We start from the raw sequence: 24,939 nt of genomic DNA, 5'->3' as shown, positions 1-24,939 counted from the left end.
TCATTAAATTGTTGAGTCCTAACCTTCATCACCATGTTGGCATACAATGGGCTGTAGTAAGAATGCTTTGCTTTTATGCCTAAACTACAATGCAGTGAAAAACAATGCCTGATGCGACTTTTCCAATAAATGTCTTTGTATTATTTATGTGGTTTTATTATTTATTTATTTTGCTTATTTTCTTGGTGAATATAGCAAAGAAAAAGTTATTTTTACAATTTTAAAGTAATATTAGAAAAATAGAAAAGGTAGTAGTAATCTGTAATGTAAAGCCAAACTAAAAATTCCTTATTTAAACTATTAGCAAATGTTGATGCATGCCTTTAAATGATCTTAGTGCAAAACATTTGAATTAAAATTAGTTCATTTAAATCTTTATACTAAAAAAAATTTTTTTTTGAAGAAACAATTCTACACCATGTGGTGCAGCAGCCTATGAAGGGTAAAAGCCTACTGTGCTCATCCCAGTTTTTGTGACTAAGTTCTGGAGCAAATGTTCCAGTTGGGTGGTCAGCCAAGAGTGGAAATTCCCAATGTTTGATACTCATTCAGGGTTCCCACTCAATTTCAGAAAAAAAAATATTCTTCTACCTTTCCTGATATTTCAGAAAAAATTCGCACCATATTTTATCTATAGCATGCAATTTTTGATCAGAAATAATTTTATGGGACTAAGATAGCCTTATTGTTAGGGCACTGGACTCTCGTTCATGAGAACGGGAGTTCAAATCCAGCCGGGCAAAGACTCCCTGTGTAGTAAATGATGATTAGTGCTCTTCAAATCTGTCGGGTTACAACATCTTCTATGTCCTCATTATAAAATATACCTCTGGGAGTACTGAATTGGAGATTAATTGTTCTCTGTTTCAGGTTGAAATTACAATTTGTTGACATCTTCAACCTCCATGCTATAAAAACCTTTTTCTAAAACCCAGAAACAAATAATCACTTTTATATCCTTTTTTTTGTTACAATAAAAGGGATGAATTTAAATATGATGATGAGTTACTCAAAGGATGAATTAAAATGAACACCGCATAATATTCAAACAAACAAAATTTAAAAAAAAAATGTATCTCTCATTTGCAAATAAATTGAGTCATTAATAGAAAGTCACTTTAATTCAAGTAATAAAGAAATCAAAAATTTAATAAATATCTTTTTTACATAAATATTTCACAATACACAATCTGTGGTCAAAAGTCGTATTCTTCTCATCAGGCAATATCTTGACATTTTCATCTGACTTGTTTGCATCGTTCCAATTGCGTCATTCTCATCCGTTTCAATACAAAAGATATTTTTTTCATATAACGACTTTTCCACAAGGCTATAAATAGTTAAAAATTTGAAATTTTACAGGAATAAAAGTAAGTAATCATTAAATCAATAATGGTGAAAATAAAGATCTAAAAATAGAGAAAGATTTTTCTTTTCATTTTTGAAAGATATAGAATAATTTTCAATATAAAAAAAAAACTTAAACTTTTGTTAATTTCTCATCAAATACAAAAAACTGGACAGTCAAAATACTAAGTATAAAAAAATTATTAGTATAAACCAAAGTCAAACAAAATTTTCAGATAATTGTATATACATTGCACTATCATGTTGCTTCAATTTTATGACATAAAAATTAAAAAGAGTAAAGAATATTTTTGGAGGAACAGACAAAATTATTCACAGTAAGAGAAGGGGTTATTTCCTAAGCATATTTGAAGAATTCCTAAAAGTCAACTGAGATTTTTTTTTTAAATATTGAAATCAGCAGACACAAAATTAGTATGAAAATTTTAATTTTCTTTAATTCATTTGAATATATTATAAATAAAATTTAAAGAAATTAGGAAACTTTTTTTTATTTATTTGAGGAATTTCCGAAATTTATATAAAATATGATTTTGAGTTCAATTGTATATCTAATATAAAATGTTCGTTTGATATATATATAAGACCATGCTTAATTTCTGGAATATTTACAAGACTATTCTCCGCGGAATCCTAAATGAAGGTGAGAATAAGAAGATTGTGCTGTTAGATTTATATAGTTTGTCTACAGTAAGAACTCCCCCCGCCACAAAGTCTGAAGCCATCTGTTGCTATGGAAACAAGAAAAGCGTATTTCAGGGAGGGTAGCTCCTCTCTTAGAGAGCTGACACAATAGACCGAAGAAAAAGATTCCCTTTCTCTTGCCGACACAAGCCAAAACCTGTCCTAAACAGTGACTCTAAACCCCTACTGAGAATAGTTATAGCTACCATAACACCATATTATAATTACCATAGTCACTACTATGGTTTCAGACGAAATGCTAGTGAAGTTCTTTCTATAGACAAACTATAAGTTGTACTGAAATGCCAGCATCAAAAATACAAAAGTAATAACTAATCAGAGTTTTAAATGAAGGAGTACATTGCATAACACAAATTAATCAGTTAGCAAGAAAGCATTGATTTAAAAAATGGTTCTTAACGAGGGGAATGAATCATTAAAAATAATGTGGCTCCAGAACAGAGGATCGGAACGCCTTTCTACAGCAGCAGGGTGTGTTGAAATGATAATAATATTTGTTTTCTTGGAAGGATGTGTCTTTTATGAAAGAGCAAAATACTCAGCATTTATTCCATTTCAATAATGATTTAATTTCCATTAGAACAATACAGTACAACCTTACAACAATATAGAATTCAATACAACTTAGCATTCACAAATAGCGCAATTCTAAGATGTATATATTACTTAATTCTATATATTCATACAAAAATAGTATAATTAGGTATATATTTACTATAAAATAAAGTAAAAAAATCAGTACCTAGGCAAATTTTAAAAAATATACAACACTGAAATTTTATACTTTATTGTGAACCAGATAAAATTGTATCGACTTTTTGGAATCAATGTTTTAATTTTCGGTTAAATTAGAATGAACTCTTATTACCTTTTCAGAGAACTACATTTAAATCACTAAAAATATTTTCTCACAGCATTTCAGATTTGAGTTTATGCTCTTTTGTTTTCCTATACGGTCTATACTTTCCTATGTTTGCATTGTTTTAGAAATGGTCTCAAGGAGTATAAAAGAATTATTGCAGATTAGTTGCAAAAAGCAAAAATTCTTAACTCTTGGTGGTTAAGAAAAATAACGTATATTTTAAATAGATTGCTATGAAAATTCTTAAAAACCATAATTTAGACCCTTATTTTGTCCATGAAATCATAATAGTTATGAAGAAATTATAATGGTTGGCACCTCTGAGAACAGCACAGGAATGTGATGTTATTTTTCAACATTTGTTTTGGTGCCTGTTGATGGTTATCACTATTTAGAAAGAATAGCTGCGAACAAATCGTGTAAATATTTTTAAAAATACATTCATATTCAATACCAAGATCAAAGAAAAATCATATGAATCTGAATCTGTTGCTGAAAAATTTAGTGTTAAGGGATTTGTAGAGCATTGAGTAAAAGAATGGTTCAATCCTCTTCTCCCAATAAAGATATCTCAACACATTTATCTTTAGCACAAATTCATATTTTATTTTATAACTGGCATTGAGCAGTCAACCCAGTTTCAGGTTTACAACCATCAATGCTTAACTACGTTTTCTTTTAAATTTTGAACCCAACACAGAAGTCAGGACAACTCCAGGATCAAACATTGGGACTAACCAACCCTTGTAATGAAGGAAACATTTTTTGCACAGGACTTCCTTTATAACCCAAATATAGACAAGTTGAAATATTTTTAGATGTAAAAATAATTAACGCATATTTTTTCAAAACCTATTTTACAATTTTGTTTAAAAAATATAATTGATATGCTTTAAAACGAATTAAATAACAATAAAAACCAAATTGAAGAGAATTTAATTGTTTCAAAGATCATTTGACTTAATATAGCTTAATTGGTATATTGTATCATTACAAAGTTTTAAAATTAAAAAATTAGAACATAAAATGATCACATAGAACATATGAAAACAGAGCATTGAACATAAAATGAGAACATAAAAAAAGAAATTAAATAAATTTTATTATCGAAAATTTTTTTCCCTTCAAATACAACATTAAAGTGTTAATACCAGCATTTAAATCTTTCAATTGAAATTGTGAAAGATAAAGAGCTAAGTCAACTTGTAGCTGTCTCATACTAAGAGAAGAGACTGAAAAGAACATATAATACACTTCATAAGCTACAAAAAATCCAAGTTGTCTAATAAAATATAAATTAAAAAGTTATCAACATTTATTAATCATAAATACCCATTTGAAAAACATATAAATGTAAATTTTGAATATTTTAGATGGATCCAGGAATCTAGCATAGAATTTCCCAAGTTTGAAAAAGTTAAAGCTGCCCAGAAAGATCAATCTTTCCTTACAATGAAAATTAATTCCAGAAATATTTTATCTGAGAATTTCAAGATATAGTAACTGTTAGGATATTTTAAAAGATTTTGAGCATAATTAAACTTTAAAAGCAAATTATGTTATTTATGCCCATATAAATTTTATATCAACTATAATGCACAGAAGATTTAGTAGATTTTGAATGAGTTTTGGTTCCATTTTGAATTGAGGCACTATGACATAGTATCGGTTTCAGTAGTAGAAAAAATAAAACTGTAATTTTTTTTCCAAGAAAAAAAAACTATTTTGAGAGAATTTAATGAATATTTTCAAGCAAGGAAGCATTGACTGTAATATTATCAAAACAAAAATAACAAAATGCCTATCACAAAACGACAATTACCCTTCAACCACTCACATAAGTACAGTGAAGTTCATTAAGAGGGACAGCCTTTGGAAGCACTTTGGGTTTATAATTTTGCTTTCCTGAAAAAAAAGGGGGAGCTAACAAAGTAACTATCAAAATAAAGTTAAACCTCTGAAAGCATGCTTTACAGATTTTTGCAACTGCCTTTGCTGTAAGGTAAAAAAAATAATAATAAAAAAATGAAAGCAGATGTAAAATTACATATTACTAAATTTGGCAAATAATCTTCATTTATACCTTAGAAAAACTTTCATAAAACTGAGGTTTGTGCAGTGCCCTCCACCTCCTATTATTCACAGAGAATAAATTGAACATGAGACCTCTAAATGCCAAAGACACCATATAATCATTTGTGTCCCAACTCGGAAACATATATATATATATATATATATATATATATATATATATATATATATATATATATATATATATATATATATATATATATATATATATATATATATATATATATATATATATATATATACAGTGGTGGCCAAAAGTATGGACACTTTTTGAAAGTTTCATGTTTTTCAACTTTGTGTGCTTGTAGAATATATTAATTTTCCCTTAAATATAAACGTTTATATGTCAAATTGAAGGTAATTTAATGTAGAATTTAATAATAAATACAGTATTACAATATCTGTATTACAAAACAAGTTATGCAAATATAAGTAAGATCTATCTTAGATTTGCATTTTCTTAAAGTGATACTTACACAATCAATACTTAGTAGGATAACCCTTATTTTTTAAGACAACTTCACAGCGTCTTTTCATCGAGTGAACGAGTGTTTGGAGTTCATCTTTCGTAAACACGTGGTACCAAGAATCAATTATATACATACTTTTGCATACTTTTACTTAATTATATGCATACTTTTGCTGTGTGGCATGGAGCTGAATCCTGCTGACAAATAAATAGTGCGCTGTTGGGGAAGAGATCTCTGATGGAAAGTATCAATTTTGGTTTCAGGACAGTTTCGATGTATTTTTTGGCACTCAGGATGCCAAATCAGGCCGAAAAAAATGCACCAGTGCTACTACCGATAGAAAAATTAAATGGATATGCCTTCAAGATAGAAAAATGTCATCAGAAGCCATTAGATGTGAAATGAATGCAGCTGGTATTGCAGTAAGTTTAAGAACAATAAGAAGAAGGTTATCAGGATTTGGACTACAAGCCAGAATTCAAAGGAAAAAACCATATTTAAATCAAAAGCAACGCGAAAAACGAGTTAAGTTGGCAAAAGAACACATTAAATGGTCAAAAAATCAATGGAAGCAAGTAATCTGGAGTGATGAGAGTAAAATATCGCTCTTTGGAAGAAATGGTAGAAAGTACGTGAGACGTAGAGTAGGTGAAGCGTTTCATCCTGATTGCATTGAAGCAACTGTAAAAAATCCAACAATTGTCATGATTTGGGCATGTATGTCTGCAGATGGTGTGGGCCGAATTCAAGTGATTGATGGCATCCTAATGCCAAAAAATACATCGAAATTGCCCTGAAACCAAAATTGATACCTTCAATCAGCGATCTCTTCTCCAACAACTCACCATTTATTTTCCAGCAGGATTCAGCTCCATGCCATACAGCAAAAGTATGCAAAGCATAGTTTCAAAATAAAGGCATAGATATATTACCATGGCCAGGAAACGGCCCTGATCTCAATCCAATTGAAAATTTGTGGCGACGTTTGAAAATTCTTGTACGAAAAAAACGTTCATCCAATAAAAGACAACTTATTGAAGCTATAATTGATTCTTGGCACTATGTGATTACGAAAGATGAACTCCAAACACTCGTTCACTTGATGAAAAGACGCTGTGAAGCTGTCTTAAGAAATAAGGGTTATCCTACTAAGTATTGATTGTGTAACTATCACTTTAAAAAAATGCAAATCTAAGATAGATCTGACTATTTGTTGCATAACTTTTTTTGTGATACGGATATTGTAATACTGTATTTATTATTAAATTTAACATTAAATTACCTTCAATTTGATATATAAACGTTTGTATTTAAGTGAAAATTTATATATTCCACAAGCACACAAAGTTGAAAAACATGAAACTTTCAAAAAGTGTCCACACTTTTGGCCACCACTGTATATATATATATATATATATATATATATATATATATATATATATATATATATATATATATATATATATATATATATAAACAATCCCTCAGTAGTGGAAGAGGCACTTTCAGTTTTTGTCATTTTTTGTTTGAGATACCAACAATAAATTACAATAATAAAAATGTGTGTTTTTGAACACCCTATGCCAGGGAGAAATTAAGAACCTTTTCATTTGTACTGATTATTTTGGTTCTTATTATGCTATTATAAAAAACTTATTATATTAGAGATTATAAAAAACTTATTTCTTGATCCTATGTTTTTTTGCTGTAACTTTAAAAACATTCAACACAAGTAAACAAAATCTTTACAGATATTTCAGATTATTTACAAAAATATTGATTTAATATTTCAAAAAAACTTCAATAAAAACTGCTTAAGATATGAGTATTTAAAGTAGCAGTTCTTTTATACAGTGCATGCACAGGAATTTAAAAAAACACAGAATCTTGTAGTGAATTGTATTTAGCAACTAATGAAAACATTCGAATTTGAATATCTTAAAAATTAAAAAAGTTTAAAGCAATTTTCTAAGTAGTTTATGTACTTTTTAAAATAAAGCTCAAAACGATAAGGGTTTTTCCACAAGCCTCTTGCCGAGACTACAAAAGGAAATTTGTGAAAACCCCTAATCCTTTTGTGATTTCTTTTAAGAAGTACAAAAATTACTTAGAAAATTGCTTGAAACGTTTTAAATTTTTAAGATATTGAAATACTCTTTTTCTTAGTAGCTAAATACAGTTCCTTACAAAATTATGAAGAAAAAAAAATGCTTCATTTTTTCTGCACTTGCACAGCATAAAAAAATTACTTTTTAATACTCATATTTCATGCAGTTTTTGTCAAACTTATTTCAAATTTTAAAACTATAATTTTATAATTAATTTTAAAATGTTCCAAAAATTTTGCTTAATTTTATCGATTAATTTTAAAGTGAAAAACATAAAACAAAAACATATATTTTTTATAAAAATGTCCATATTTTCAGAAATATTTAAGCTAAGTTTACAAACTTTTGTGTTGCTATTTCAAATAACAATCAAAGAATTGATACAAGTAACAAGCTTATTTCTTGATTATCTGTCATAGGGTGCTTAAAAATACTCTGTTTTTTTGTAATTTATTGTCCCTCAAATCTCTGGAAGCATTAACATTTATTGCTAAGTAAGAAAAATCGCACGAACTAAACGCTTTTAAACTTAATAAATAATTTTCTAAGCATTTATTGAGAAATTTTAAAAAATATCAAAAACTGAAAGTGTCTTTACCATTATTTTAGGTTAGTACATATACATTAACAAACTAAATCTAATTACTTTTTTAAATCTAAGAAAATATTTAAAAAAAAAAAAGGATTTCATTTATTTTCACATTAAGGTTAATAAAAACATTTACAACAGGAAATGCCTAATTATAACAAAACATCAGTTATCTTGATTAATATTATATGACATACTCTGTAATTGTCATGTTGAAAGATTTCATTGGAAACCAATTTAATCTTTATTATGGTTTTCGATAATCAGCTATATCACTGATTCATAACTTCTCAAGCATGATGTGCTCTATTTGTAATTCATGTCAAAATGAAATGCAATGTGGATAATGTAAATACAAATCACAATGAATTCCTAAATTTGCTAGAATAAAAATCATGATGCGTAATTTGAAAACAATGTGAATGCAAAGCACATAGTATAATTCATAAATTGAAGGAATAAGACTAACTCTGGTTATTAGTAACTTACATGAACAGATGAGTTGTTTTTAAATATATAGAGAAATTACAAAAAAGATAGATTGGTAGAAATAAAACGAGTTTCCTTCTGTTATCAGCTGACATGTGACTAATGCAATGTTATGGTGATGGGAGGTCAGAACAAAAAAATCCTTCTATTTGATAAGTTAAAAATCTCTCTACATTTAAATAAATATAAATGATTTAGCTTTCTGATTGAACTAATTCAAGAAAATTCATATTGAAGGTAAACTATATACTAGTTATGCTAACTTACGAAAATGGAAAAAAGGAATATTCTGCTAATTTTTCAAAATTACTTAAATGAGTTTGAACCCCCCCCCCCCCAAAAAAAAAGAAATGAATAAATAAAGTAAATATTAAGATTAGTTGTTCTTTAAATATTTTGAAATTTTTTTTAAAAAAGGCAAAGATTATTTAGTTTTCAGACAAAAGAGTACATGGCTGTAGGAAATTATAATTTTTATGTGATTAGTTTTGTGATAAGTTTTGATTGTGATATGATTTGATATGACATGGTTCTTTATGATCAAGATAAGTCTTTCTTTAGAAAATAACAATTAAATTAAATTTAATAACTATAAGACCAATTTGAAATTTTTAAAAAGGAAGAAAAATGTAATGCATATCTTCAGAGATATGATTACGTGACTTTAAATACTCTTTATTATACTGCTCAGAGATTTTCTTAACTAAATTAAATGGCACAGAAAAAAAATTCAACTGAAACAAGTGATTATAAAATTAGGGAGTGGAGTACTGCAAATAAATTAAATGTCACATGACTTTCAGTCGCAAATTTTTTTTAACAGGAAACAAATTGATTAAGAAACCAGAATTTGACAAGAAAGTTTCTGCAAAATTATTTCGTTAATGAACATACAACATTGAAAAAACTTCTCAATCATGGAGCTTTTGGGTATTGAAATGCTTGCATTACTTTCTAATTGAGTGACATTTGGTGGAAGAAAGTTTGGAAAAGCTAATGGGTCTTCCATTGAAATTTAAGCAAAAGTAACTATAAAAACAGAGTGTTTGTCTTTAAGAAGAGAATTATTTTGGGGGTTATTATTCCCTCTCACAAAAATTTTTGAACAGAAAGATACATTAGATAAAGAGCTTTGATCTCTATTTTTCAAAATGTTTAATTATATTATTAACAGTTTTAAAAAAGAAAGTTATACATACAATCCGTAGAGCACTCACATGATCAGCATCACTTAACCAAAGTGCACATTCAAAGTTAGCTTCAATGTCATCAATAAAGGGAATAAATTCTCTTTCAAAAAAGATAAAAGATTCTGCAGAAATAGATGTGTTATCAAACACCTCTAAAAACAATACAACACAAGATTAGAAAACACCAGTAAATGAATAAAGGCAATAATTATTAAATACAGTCATTACTGCGACCAATACATCGATTTCATAGACACAATGTTATTTTAACGTGTGTTAGAAAATCTGAATTGAACTGTATGAAATTTTTGTTTCATTTTTATAAGAAAATCACATCAAATATAGTTGTTAAAATTTTTGCTGTTTTAAGCATTTGGTTTAAAATTAAGGAAAACATGTAAGTGCTCAGTAATAGTAAAAATCACATTTTCAAATACAACAAAAATATCACATGTTTTCATATACACGCAACATTTTGGTACATTTTCAATATGAAAGCTAACCTTAATTTTGATAAATATTGAATTGTTCATTCCAATATAACATGAAATCTTTGTTTAATTTTATGTAAGAAAATCACATCAAAAACAGGAGTTAAGCATTTTTGCTCTTTTAAAACAAACATTTCTTCATAGGCGAAAATTCAATGGATAGCAAAAGTTTCAAGGGAGTCCACCTATTCTTTTGAGGTTAGTGCTCAATGAATATAGAGCATCTTGAATTACACATGAAAGTACGAAAGAACTATCATTTCTTAACCTAGACGTAATCTATGGTAAAAAGGATGGTGGAATATCAGTTACTCTTCATTATTAAAAATGTGTAACGCATTATTATGTGGAGTTTTCTGCTAGCAATACATTAATAACATTAGTACATTTCTTTCATGTTTCATATATTTCTTGTTCAAAAATTGTACTTAATCTTTTTAAAAAGTGTTGTAATGAATAACTTATCTTGGAGATAAATCATGTATTCTTCCCGACTTTATTTTTGTTCAGATTTAAGAGCTTTCTGGACATATGTTATGTAGCGGAAATATATTATTATCAGCATAATATCATATGCTTAGTAGATAAATTAAAAATTTAGAATGGAGTAGATAGAAGAAGAATATTTTTGTCAAAATAAGTTCTGCATTTATGAGTACATATTTGCTGTAATTCTATATATTTACGATGCAGCGACTTCTTGTTCAGAAGTGCAATTTCAGTTAGACCACGCGGGACGGGTCACCATTTTCAGTGTCAATTTTATAGTTATGTACCTATACATTCGACTTGAAGCAGCAGCTTAGAATAGAAGGCACAAAAATTTGTGAGTCAAAAAATCAGAATGGGTACCTGTTAGGTGGGAAAAAGCTTGCATTTAGACTATAATACATAGTCTTAAACAAATCTCACATAACAAATGCATTGTATGACACAAAATATGACATCACATAGGAAAATGGTAACACTAGCATCAATTGGAAATCAGATGTAACAGTGGGAGATGACAAATCATTTTCATGATACAAGAATGACAGTTTGAGCATTTAAAGGCTCATATATGCGTTTAAAAAAATTAATGCTGGTAAAACAAATGAATTATTCACTTCTTATTAGTTTTCATTGTAAATTTTTTTAAAAATTCCATGTTGTTGTCGTGTGCCATTAAGGCACTCAGTGATGCGATTGCTCTTGTTTTTCAGTGGGCCATCTACGGCCAAGAATTCGACTTCTGCCACATCCATGCATCACACCTGCGTATAAGGCGGATCCATTCATTTATCCACTTACAAAAGTATATTTAAAGAAATGTTAAAGAAACAATTAAATTTTTGGTTAATAGATAACTGGAATAAGATTAAAAATAATATTTGGAACAGAATTAAAAAAAAACATCATGAAAAATTAAATAAACTCAAAACAGCTTTTTTTTTAGCTCTGCAGCTCTCTTTGACAAATTTTTAATTATTACCGAATCTGACAATAACTGATCTGATGTTTTAAGCTTTTTGCAGAGATGGAAAAAAAAAGAAATGAAGGATAAGGTGAGAAGAGGAAGATATTCAGGTGGGCAAGGCTGCATTGGAAGTGGATATTTTGAATTGTGGTGATGAATTTGACAGATTTGTGATTGAGCAAAAGGGAAAAAAATAATGAAGAAGGTGGTAATAAGAATATTATTTATGCAATTAAGGTTTTATTGGTGTTTTGTATTGCTTGTAACATGTTCTGAAGAGATTTAATCATTAAAGTTTAGTTTGTAGATGGAGTTTTGAGTAATGTTCTTTGATTGGAGAAAGAGTATTATTGTTAGCATTATTACATTTAAGAAAGAGAATTTGAATATAAGTTGTTTTTAATATTAAATAATGAAGCTGAGTGTTGTTTGTCAGCCTGAGTTAGTAAAGTAGTTATGAAGAGTTACTATTTTGTAAAAGAATGATTGTTAATTAATGAAATTAATATGGAAATGCTATGGTAAAATACCATATTTTTAGTTGAATTTTTACTTACTTATATACTGGGTATTTTTATTTCTTCATTTTTATGAATTTATGGGTATAAGAGTAACAAAACTCTACCCTGGATAAAACATTTGATACAGAGCTGTCATTCTTTAAATTGTATAGAATGCTTTAGTTTTATGAATCTTGTGGCTGAGTGGTTACAAAATGTTTGCCGGGTTGAAAAAAATCTTATAGATATCTTTTGTATTTTTTTATTTAGTAAATGTATATTACTTGATGTTAATAAATGATATATATATTTCATGCATTTTTATAATATTTTGTAAGCCTTTAAAGAAAGTCAAGTTTTTAATTTACCCTAATTTGATAGTATAAAAGTTATTTAACAAATTTCATATTAAAAATAAAAGAATGCATTTAAATAACAATAGAAAAGTCTTTTACCAATATTTAATTACCTGTAAGATAATACCTAATGGCTTTCTTAAACGCATGCTAACTATATTTTGCACACTCAACAAGAAAAACTTTTGCACATTTAGCACTAGGTAATCAAAAATGTTGAATTTATATCTGCTATGTTTTTTGTTCATGCTTGCAGTAATGAAAAAAGGTATTTATTTCTTTGTATTATTTAGTTTGAATATTTCAAATGTAATTTATTTTATGAGTAGTATTTTTTCTGTATGCTTTCAGAAGGAAAAAGTGTCACCACTGATACTCCTATTTCCTCTGCAAGACTAGACATGCGAATAGGAAAAATAGTTTAAATTCAAAAGGTTTGTAATAAGAATGTTTTTTCTTGAAGTAATGAATGCACAAATAATCAATTCTTTTATTGCATGACTATGGTGTTCTTATCATTTTTAAGATTAATTCAATTTGCCAGATTGTTATAAAACCTTTAGATAAGAATTGTTTTGTATCTTTTTCCCCCTTCTTTTTACCTGTCAGTATTGACCATTGTATGCATTATTTTTAATCTGTTGGGTTGAGTTTTCTTTCATAAGTCCAATGGCCCTAAAACCTCTGGCCTTGTGCAATTACACCCTACATCTGCTTAGAATATTTTTAGTTATTAGCTAAACTAAACCTAGATAACATTTAAATTAATTTTTAAGAAATGCCTAGTTTTGATTTATTTGATGCTTTCTTTAAGATTATACTTTTAAATTTTTCCAAATTTCAAGACGTTAGTATTTACCAATTCATCACATATAATGGGTTTTACCCTTTATATGTGATAAATATATATATATATATATATATATATATATATATATATATATATATATATATATATATATAAATCTGATACTAATTGCAATGTTTAAATGAAACTGACCAACTAACCTAAATTTGAAAAAAATTACAATGTAATAAAATAATTGAAATTGCAGGAATGTGAAAGGGTATTAATATGCATTCAAAATCCAATGCAATTACCCATTCATTTTTTTCCATAATAAATTAAATTTTTCAGTGTTAATCAGTTGTGATTTTGAAGAAAATGTCTGTTTTAGACAAATCAGTTTTGGTTAATTATTTATTGGAACAAAAATCACAACACTGACTGTGGTAAAAAATGCACACTAATCAAACAGATGAGAAAATAAAATTTTAAATTAAATATTCATTAGAAAACTGTGTACAACTTACAGCCAACCCAATTTTGGGTTTACGACTACTAATGTTCAACTCCGTAGCTTTGTAATTTTGAACCAATCCAGAAGAAAAGGAAACTCCTGGATCAGTATCCCTAGAGCAGGGATGGTGAACCTTTATACACCAACGTGCCATTTTTTCTAAAAAATTGTTTGATGAGGTCGTTGACGTGATATTCAATATTTAGTAGGCGTGATATTCAATAGTAGTCGAAATATTTTGTAGGGTGCCATAAATGGCACGCGGGCCATTGGTTCGCCATCCCTGCCCTAAAGGTATTGATTTGTTAAGGGAGCATGGATGACTTTGCGACTCGACGTATTTATCATGCATCAGTCACCATTTACTACACAGGGAGTCTTTAGGCCAGCGGGGATCGAACCCACGAGCTCTAGGACATAGGTCAAGCGCCCTACCAACCAGGCTATCCCGGCCTGTATACAACTTATAGACATACAACTATATATATCTGATATAAAATACTCTGTACAGTGTTTTATATCTATAGTTTAAGAAAATGGAAAGTTCTTTCAAAGCAAATTTAGTATATAAATTTTGTTTAATTCCACAAATCTTGTTTGAAAATAAAATTTTAGTTCAGTATTTCATAACTTATCTAAATATTGAATTACATTTTACCTGTATCTAAATTAACAAAATGAAACTGATGCCTAGAAGAATAAATTAAAACAGACAGAGTGATAGAGAAAAAAAATGAACTAGTAAAATAAAAATATGATAATAGAAAAGCCAAGTATTATGAAAGTAATATGACATAATTTATTTCTTTTACCCTATATGTTGCAGATATTTTATTGAGTTTTAAACTAGATATTAACAGATCCAGCTGCTATACTAGATTCACATTTTCTGCAATACAGAAACTGAATTAATGGCACTAAAAAAAGTCTTAAACCAATAAATATTTGCTCATCAAGTTTTATTTGCTTTAAAAAACTTACAAATAATGTACTTGATGAAAAACTTTTGTGTTATGAGTCCTCTTTTTGATGAAAGTGTAAAAAAAAGTTTTTTAATAACACTATAATTTTAAAAGTAATTTCATCCAGAAAAATTCAATTCAATAAATGATTGATTAGGTTTTGGGAAAATATTAATTTACTAAGAAAACAAATGTATCAAAATTTAATTTTTATTACCTAAAATAAAAATTATTAAATTTAAAACATAAATTTAATGATATAAAAAAGTAACAATGACCTTAAGAGTTATAAAATAGTATTGATGTTATTGACCTAAAACTAATATCAATAAAAGAATATCAAATTATAACTAAAAAAAACATTTTTTTAAGAGTGACGATTTGAAAATAATTTCAAATAAAAAGAATTAAACAGAATATATCATTGAAATTTATATCATACATGTAAAGATAGAATATATTTCTAAATATTCTTATTCACTGTCTTACTTTTATTAACTGGTGGGTAGGCGGTTGTAGATAGCTTTTGAAGTGCTGGATCTTCAAACTTTTTTCGAATTGGATCAAGTAATCTATTCAAATAAGTTTCTACTGAAGCCTTCAAGTCTCCAGGATGAAGTATCTAAAAAAATTAATTAAATCAAATGAGCAGGAAAAAAATTTAAATAAATTTAAGAATACTTTGAAAAAAATCAAAAGATTTCCTGATTGTTTAGGGAAGGTTATAAGAAAACAAAATAGAAATAGGAGCAAAAATTATTAAGTATTTTGTTTAATTATGTAAAATTTATTTCAAATGGTAAAATTTAACTAAGATATCAAATTTCTAAAATATCTACAAAATCGTTTTAAATGAATTTCAATCTTTTTACATAAAAATATAAAAAGAAGAAAATATGTACAATATAGCAAAAACATAAGGCAGAGTTATCTTCATCATTTAATGGAAATATAGTTTAATTAAACACCAGTCTTTTAGATATGGTGTAAATTATTCATGAAAAATGAAATAAAGAAACGGAAATATCCGCTACAGTTAAGATTTTCTATTGTTAACTGAATGAGTAAAAATGTGTTTCAAGTTAAAGGACTAAATAAATTAAAAAGATTAAAAAAATTAGAATATATTTATATTTATGCTCAGTCTTACCAGTCTTAGAAATTTAAAAAGGCAGGGACTTTTTGAGCAATAGAATAAGTATATATAATACAAACAATAATAAAAATTCAAACAATAATTCAAAACAATGATAAGCATTAAAAAATTAATAAATTTACAAATTCTTCATATTGAATCTATATAAATAACTTTCTCCCACCTTAAAAATAAAAAAAACAATTTATATAACTTTTAAATACAGATTGGGTGGCTGATTTAAAATTTTTAACAACTTTAATCATAAATTTGTCTGAAGCTCATTCAGGTTTATCTTGTCGTGAATTTTCCAACATCTGTTTCCATAAAAAAAAAATTATTAAGTGTTTATTTTTACTGTGTGGCTAAATATTTATGCTACTGACTTTAAATATCTTACTTTTATTCATTTTGCATCCATCAAAATAAATATATAATCCCATTAAAAGAATAAAAAACTTCTAAACGAAAGAAAACATTCAGAAATGTCTTAACTATGCATATGCTAACATTTTTTCCTAACATTTTTACAAACACAGAAAACTGTAAAAAGGAGCTGTGCTTGAAAAAGAAACAATTGAAGTATTACTGAAATTAGTTATTTTAGCATGAATTAAGATATCTCTCCAAAAAGAGAAATCACCCTAAAGTGGTGTATATACTTTTTCAAAAATTTTTTATCAAACATTATATTAAAAAAAAGTATTTTAATGTTTCATATTATAATTTTAATTATTAATTAAATATTAATATTTTAATTTTAACATTTCAAAATATTAAAAAAAAGTTCTATATATTAATCACTTCAACTACAAAATCATTGATCTGGACCAAAGTTTTGAAAGCCATATGTAAATTATGTACAGGTTATCCAATTCATACGCCAATTAGGTAAAAAAAAAGAGAAAAAACTTGGAAAATACATTGGTGACCAGAAGACCAGATATTGGACATAAAAGCCAGAGACTAAAGCCTTTCAATCGGTGGGTCTGTAAATGTAATGAGTTGCTGAAAAACATAAATTTTCAACATAACCAACATAAAGAAAATATGATGAACATATGCAGGTGATTAACATTTTGAAAATCTTCGTTAACATATTTTAACACAAATACACACATATTTTCAAAGTCGTCTTCTATATCAGCATTATTTTTATAATTTGCGTTTCCACCATTTTCTTCATTTCTCTGAATGACAAAATCTAAAGAAATGCAAATTAAATAATAAAAGAAATATAAAATAACTTTTCATAAAACTAAGTATAGGTGAACATAGAGCAAGAAATTATATGGAATTGAACTTAACCGGCAATTTACCATACATTACAGTTCTAAGTTTGAAATTAAGAATCTTAGCTTGGTAATGCTTACAAAAACTACTTTAAGTATAGTTTTAACCTTTTTTTCAAAGAACTTTTAACATAAAAAAACCATGTTACAAAATGCGAAAACACGAATGGCTCATTTTAATAAACAAACAATTCATTTTTCTGACTCCACTTTTGAAAATTTCTGAATCTTAAAATGATTTTTTTTTTTAATATTCAATATAAAATACATTTTTTTTTATTTCAGTTGTTTAAAAAAATTATGTGGAAAATATAGAGTAAGATAAAAAAAAAAATTAGACATACAAATATCTTACATTTCAGAATAAATGTTCAATTTTAAAAACGATTTGAAAACAATAGAAAAGTCCTTAACCTTCATCTTTGAAGAGTAGCACATGTTTTACAAAAGCCAGAACTCCATTATCTTCTAAATTACCAGGTTCACAAAATGCCTTTTTGAGCTTCTTCTTAACAGTAGAGGGATTATCGAATAAGTCTATTCCTGAATCTTCTAAAGAGGGACTCATTTTTCCACCAGTAAGTCCAGGCACTAATATTAAAACAATGTAATACATTTATAAGAGAGCAAATCTACAATTAAATGAATTTCGCAAAAATAAAGCATACTTGAAATAACTTATTTATTCATGAAAAGAAAGTTAAAGGATAGCAGAAATATTTTAAGAAAAATTCGTTAAATAAACTTCAGTTAAGACAACCAAAATTGCATATGAACAAAATTTAATTGCATAAATTTCAATCTTAAATTATTTTTTAATAATTTCTCTCATTTTACTTTATTGATTTTGATTTATTAAAATTAATTTTGATTTATTCTTAGTTGAGAATGATGAAAAATTTACATTCTTTATATGGATAATGAATGCATACATTTTCAATTTTTTTCATTCCAAAATGGAAAACAGGGCAATATTGATGCCCCCAGAACAAACAATATTGACAAAATAAAATAAGTTTACTCATTCAAGGCCCCCAACATTTCTAAGACAAAGAATTTAGTTATTTCTAGTTTAAAGGGAACTTTGGATGACCATTTATAATTAAAACCTTTCAAATATCACAATATTTTTTATATAAACATAAAAAAAATTAGATAAACAAAATTCATTTCAATACAGGATCCAAATAACAAGATAGAAATTTAAAAGTAAGTTTTTATTAATTTAGTAACCGCTCTCTTGGTTGGCATCTTAAGTTTTATAAAATTTAAAGCCTAACTGAGGTAAGATTAAATAAATCTGATACTTGTGTAAGAATGGACGACGTCCGTACCACCAGAGTTTTCAATGCCAGACCAGTTGGCACACGAAAAAAAAAGCAGACCGAATTTGAGATGGATAGATGGCCTAGTGAAAGATCTTTTGGCCCTAAAAACAAAAAATTGGAAAACACTAGCAAAAAAAAAAAAGGTTAGCCTGGAAAAAAAACTTCTTGAGAAGGCCAAGGCCCACCCTGGGCTGTCGAGCCATTGATGATGATGATGACTTGTGTAAATTCTTCAAACATGTTTAAAATTTTACATATTTAAGACTTGCTACAGATATTATGCTATTATTAAAAAAAGGAGGGGGGGAAAACTGTTATGAGAGAAATTTTTTGAAATTTTTTTTAAGAGAATCCACAATTTTACATTTACAATTCCCATCTAATCCAAATTCAAAAGGTTCACTTTACTGACTTCATCACATCTGTACAATGTTTGCCTCTAACACATACCCAATATTGAGTTTCCTTCAGTCTCTTTTTCATTAGATTAAACTATTGCCTGATCTGAATTCATAAATATATGTTGTGAACTAAACAGACATTAAGCACCTAATTAAAATCATATTACTTTTATAAATTAGTGAATGGCATTAATAAACTTTCAAAAATTATCAATTGGATTCAATCATAATAATCATAAAGATAAAATATGTAAGAATTACTGTTTATTTTTAAATATTTTTATTATGAGTAGTCAAATAGTTGGTAGATAAAAATCATTTAAGATATGTAAAGAAAAAGAAGTTATTTTAAAAAGAAAAAATATGTAAGTAAAAGAGATGAAAAGAAACTATTGATTTAACCATGATATTATTGCAAGCATTTCATTAAAATAAAGTATAACATGCATTTCAAAAATTATTCATACCCATTGGATTCATTAGATGAATTCTTTTAGCATAACCCAATTGAGGTAAATACTGAAACATATCATAAAAATGCTTAAAAATATTACAATTAAAAAATGAAATTAATTCAAAAAATGAAAATTTAAGTATATTTTATATGAAACAGTTCATAAAAACAAACCATTTCAGCGAAAGTGAAAATCTTTCTTTGGTCAACGCCACCAAACTGAGCATCTACTTTAAGGTATTCTTCATCTAAGGCCTGTTGAAAAAAGAAAATATTGCACTTAGATTATTGCATTTATAGTTTTATTGCTAAATAGTTCATTACAAATAATTTTTTGATTATTTTCTAATGTGGTATACTTTTAAGTAAAAAAATACATCAAAAAGTAATAAAAAAATTTAATAGAATAAAAATTATCATTACTAAAAAAAAAATCTTATAATTTTATTCCCATAAGCTGTAAGTTATATTTTTAACAGCTTATATTAACTTTTATTTATTACCATGCCATATTCATGACAGGGCAATAAATAACAGTTCATGAAATTAGAAGATTTTACAAGTGAGAACAGAATAAAATGTCATGCTGAAAACTTTTTACAGCCAAAGAAAAAAAAGTGAAATAACAATGAGTAGGAAAGAGAAAAGAAAAATAATTGAGGAACTAATTTTATGTCCAACAAATTTAATACTTTTTAATAATGAATAACATAATTAATCTTATATTTTTATCTTTTAAAATTCTTAACAGAAAAATGAAATTATATCAAATAGCTCAGTTGGTCAGAAAATATAGGAATTGAAAAACATTCAAGTTATATGGAATGATAAAATTCTGGTTAAATAAATAACATTATATTACATTAAAATAAAACTATTAGTATAAATATGAAAGACCTAGGAGGAAAAATCGGCCATACAAAAATCAATTTAATTGTCAAAACTTATAACTTCACAAAAATTAAAAATTTATTACTAACTGTTTTCCTAATATGCTGCAAGGAAAATTCCAAATTGCCAGTACCTAACCTCAAACACTATCAGTCCATAGATTTAAAATTTTATTAGATTAGTTTTTAATACTTGTGGAAAAATGGTTAGTTAAAAAATTTTCAAAACTGAGAATAAAAAAAAAATATGATAAAATAAATGAAATATCATAGATTTGAGGAAATATCTTGCCATTATAGATTGAAATTATGCTAAAAGGAATAAACCAAAAAACTAATTATAATCCTAAAAACTTTAAGGAATGCACGATTTTCAGAAAACATATGTAATTTGATTTAGAGGACAAATGATATGATTAACAGATCATTAATGTAGCAATAAAAAAACAAAATTGTTATATTACTACTTTCCTAAATAAATTGTGCATTTAATTTACAGCCTGATTAATGGATTTACTGATAGAAAAAACCTTTATAACTTAAATAAGCTTTTTAATTTAAATTTAAAAAATTTCCTTTTAAGCTTTTAATGAAACTTAAGTACGTTCACTTATTAAAACCGTATAATGTCAATAGAGTTTAACAAATTACCCTGAAACACAATTAGATACACATTATTACAGAGAACCTTTTAATCAACACACTTTTTAAATATAAATATGACATAAGTTTTGTATCAATAATATGCTATATCAGAATTGCGTATACTAACTTGCATTCCTGGATACGTTAAACTGATTAGGAAAGGATGATCTACTTTCTTAATAACTTCAGCTTTCTTTGCATCATGCTCCGTCACTAAAGATTATAATCTGTACACATCTAAATTATATTCTCTAAAAATATAAACTTTGCTTAGTTAAAATAAGACAGCTTATAGCATACAGAGACATTATTATATAAAGAGAAATCTGATTGGTTTTATAAACAAGCTTTTGTAATGGTGAAAATTAAAGACATAAAAATTAGACTAACTCACATCTCAAAAATTCCTATCAAAACAAAATTAGACACCTAATTTGCCCCATTAAAATTTCAGTTCATTTATTTTTAAACTAACAAAGTTTCCAGACTTATCTCAATGGTGGTGTAGTGATTAGGCTCTATGCCTTCTACCAGAGAGGTCTTGAGTTGGGGGTCCTGATCTCAGCTGGCACGATTGAATTTTATTTCTAATTTTCTATTCTAAAGAAGATTGATAACTATCTAATATGCTTTATTCAATTTATATATTATTATTTTTTAGTTTAAATTTATTTTTTTTAAAAACTAAATTTTTAAAAGCAAAAAAAATTGAAAGATATTTATTTTTTAATTAAAATGTATGGATTACTTAAAAAAGAATTATAAAATTTTAATTTAAATTTTGAACTGTAAATTTTTTAAAATAATCCATGCATTTTAAATAAAAAATAAAATTTTAATTAGATTGTAATTTTAAAAAGATACAAAATGTTATTTTAAAATTTTTTTCTCAATAACCTAAATATTTTAATTTAAAAAAAAATTTTAAATTTCTATTAATTTAGTTGTTCCTAAAAATTTAAGTTCTAAATAAATAAAAAAATTATCATGTGAATAAAATATTAAATAGTTATGAATCTTTTTTAGAAAAGGAAATTAGAGATATAGTTCAACCTTTCCAGCTGGGATTTAATCTCAGGACATCATTTTTATTAGTTTAAAAATAAATGAACAGAAACTTTAATGGAGCATATTTTACCCTAGTTAGACAGCTAATATAAACCCTATCCAAGGTTTATAAAAATGCTCTTAAATTTAGGTTTAACTTTGCTTATATAGGAATTTTTAAGCTATCCACTTCCCTTGTAAGCAGGATTGTTCTGATTTTACCCAACCTGAGAAAAAGCACTTGAAAAAAACTCACGTTTTTTCATAATTGCATTTTATTACTATCAAATCAGCTCAAGATATTAAGTTTATAATAGTACAAAATATAAACTACATACGTTGAAATATTTATATTTCCATTACTTCTATATTCTGTTCATTAAATTTTAATTAAATATGTACTATTAGAAAGTGGAAATATTGTACTAACTAAGGTATTCTCACAAAAATTTGAGATACTAATTTACAATATAATTAAAACCAGTTATAACAAGATACAATATGAAATATAATTAGAATTACAATTCAATGAAATAGGAAAATATTTTTTTTAAAAAGTGCATTTTAAATACTATTTTCCTAAACAGTGAGTCTAATTACATAGTTTGAAATGATACTTTTAAAAAATAGCCCCTTTTAACTGGTAAAATACTTGTACAAAATTCTTGTTCTGATGTAATCCTTGTTGTTGAAATAGTAGAGCTTATTCTAGAAGCCCGCTTTGACTATACATAAAAAAGGACACAACACTGTTAGAAAAGTATTGTAATGCACAATTGCATAAAAACATTCCCCACGTTAAGAATTTTTATTTTGAAAATTGACTTTCAATTGAATTAAAATAAATAACTTATTTCTTCACTTAAACATTTAGTAGTTTTTATAAATCTATCCTAAAACAGAATATGTAAATCCTACAAAAGGTAATTGAACCCTATAACTCTCATTAAAAAATTATTGCTAATTTATCAATGTAAATGATATTGATAATAAAATGTATTAATATCTATTTTAATATTAATAAAATTAATGGCGTTCATTCATGCAGCAATATTTACACTAAGACTTTAATGAATAAAAGAAATGATGAAAAAATCCAATTTAACCCTGACAAAATAAATTTTTTTTCCAATCCTGCTTGTAAGTGCTATAGGACATATATTGTATCATTACTAGTAATCGTTAATCCTTTAAGGGATTACACATCAGGCAAAATTGTACTGAAATTGCCCTCCTACACACTACTTTTTCATAGAACAACACGAAGAAAACTTTTCACTTGTTAAAATCAAAATGATCAACAATAATAAATAAATTAAAAAAACAGACAAGGTCACCAAAGTTAGTATTTTGACACTGAAATTAATGAAAATTATTTAGATCCTGTTCATATTAATAATAAACATGTAAATTATTTTCAATTTTAAATTACTTTACATTTGGTTTAAAGAACACAAATAAACTATTTTATGATCCATAACAATAAATAATCATTCCCTCTTATTATTCCAATTAATAAATTTTATTTTTATATCACTGCAAAAAATTTTCGGCAAAAATATTAATTATTTCTCAGGGTTGCTACTCAAATCTGGGAAAAAAATCCAATGTGTTTTCCCTGTTCATATTATATACAATATATTAAGAGGAAACAACAATTACTGAGCTTTTGTGTGGACTATATTGGGCTAACTATATTTATTAGTCTCAATTGCTGGAAATAAATATACTTAAATAATTCTATAGTAAATGAAATAGTTTAGTACATACTTAAATAATTCTATAGTAAATGAAATAGTTTAGTATAGCTGAAATATCATGATTAAATATTCCATAGATTACGCTTTGAGTGGTCACCCTTTTTTTATAAGACCAAAAGTAAGAAAATAATACCAAAAAGCTGGAATTCCGGGATACCCCCGGAATACAATCACCCCTCTTACACACACTAAATTACAAAATGAAAGGATTTAAGCAATATTCTAAATTTTAAAAAAAAAAATTAGTTAAGAGTAGAGCTTCAAAAATTGCCCATACTGCACCAAATGTAAACAATATTATCTGCTTCAGGTAAACTGATAATGAACTGAAACTAAAAATGAATTGGGGTACATTAGAAACAACCTCTAAGAGGATAACCAAACCTTTAGAAAACAAATTAGCAAGTGGATTTTAAATAATAAGCTAATTTAGTCTAAATTATAAAGAAAAGAATAGTATAATTACCCAAAATGAGTAATCTGGTTTTCGAGAAGTATTCCTAATTGTTCCTTAATATTGGCAAAAATATCTTTCTCTCTAGCAGTCACAGTTCCAAAATCTGGCATTCCATGCAAACTAAATAAATTTTTGAATTAAAATTCATATTTTTTTCAAATAAGGTATGCGTAAATTTTTATTCATTAATGTAATGGTTCCAATTTCAGTTTTTAAAAACTTTTTACCTACTTCAATTTTACATTATTTCTCATAACATGCAGCGGTTAATTGTTGAAACAATTTAATAGAATTAGTGAGTTCAAAAAAATTAATACCAATCGTTTATTTTCACACTACAGTATTTTTTAATACTTATACCACGTTCATGGTTTTTTTTATAAGCTTCGTATTGCTTTAAAAACAATTATATTATCCATGAAAAATTATATTTTACAACAGATGGGACCAAAATTAATGTTAACCACCATAAAACATTATAAAAAGAGAAAAATAATAATTAATAGAAAGTAAAAATAATGAGGTGCAATTGTGATGATAATTATAAACGAAATCTTTTCCCTTCAATAGGAAAAAATACTTTTAAGAATAC

General features: G+C 26.5%; 1 pseudogene across 1 annotated transcript; it reads right to left on the bottom strand.

The window, feature by feature from the left end:
• Positions 1 to 1,112: 1,112 nt before the first annotated feature.
• Positions 1,113 to 24,457, bottom strand: LOC147816740 (tyrosine--tRNA ligase, cytoplasmic-like; annotated as a pseudogene). The gene is made up of 8 exons (XR_015431371.1): positions 24,357 to 24,457; positions 21,211 to 21,334; positions 19,723 to 19,803; positions 19,562 to 19,613; positions 17,780 to 17,956; positions 15,428 to 15,560; positions 9,882 to 10,024; positions 1,113 to 1,330 (listed from the first exon to the last, which is right to left on the bottom strand). The product of XR_015431371.1 is annotated as a tyrosine--tRNA ligase, cytoplasmic-like (transcript).
• Between the last annotated feature and the right edge of the window lie 482 nt (positions 24,458 to 24,939).

This window comes from Parasteatoda tepidariorum, chromosome 1, assembly GCF_982258835.1.
Source record: "Parasteatoda tepidariorum strain Cologne lab strain chromosome 1, Ptep-v5.0, whole genome shotgun sequence".
In the NCBI taxonomy this organism is placed as follows: Eukaryota; Metazoa; Arthropoda; class Arachnida; order Araneae; family Theridiidae; genus Parasteatoda; species Parasteatoda tepidariorum.
The sequence above is the reverse complement of the archived record's forward strand: the minus strand, read 5'-3'. Positions and strand labels throughout refer to the sequence as shown.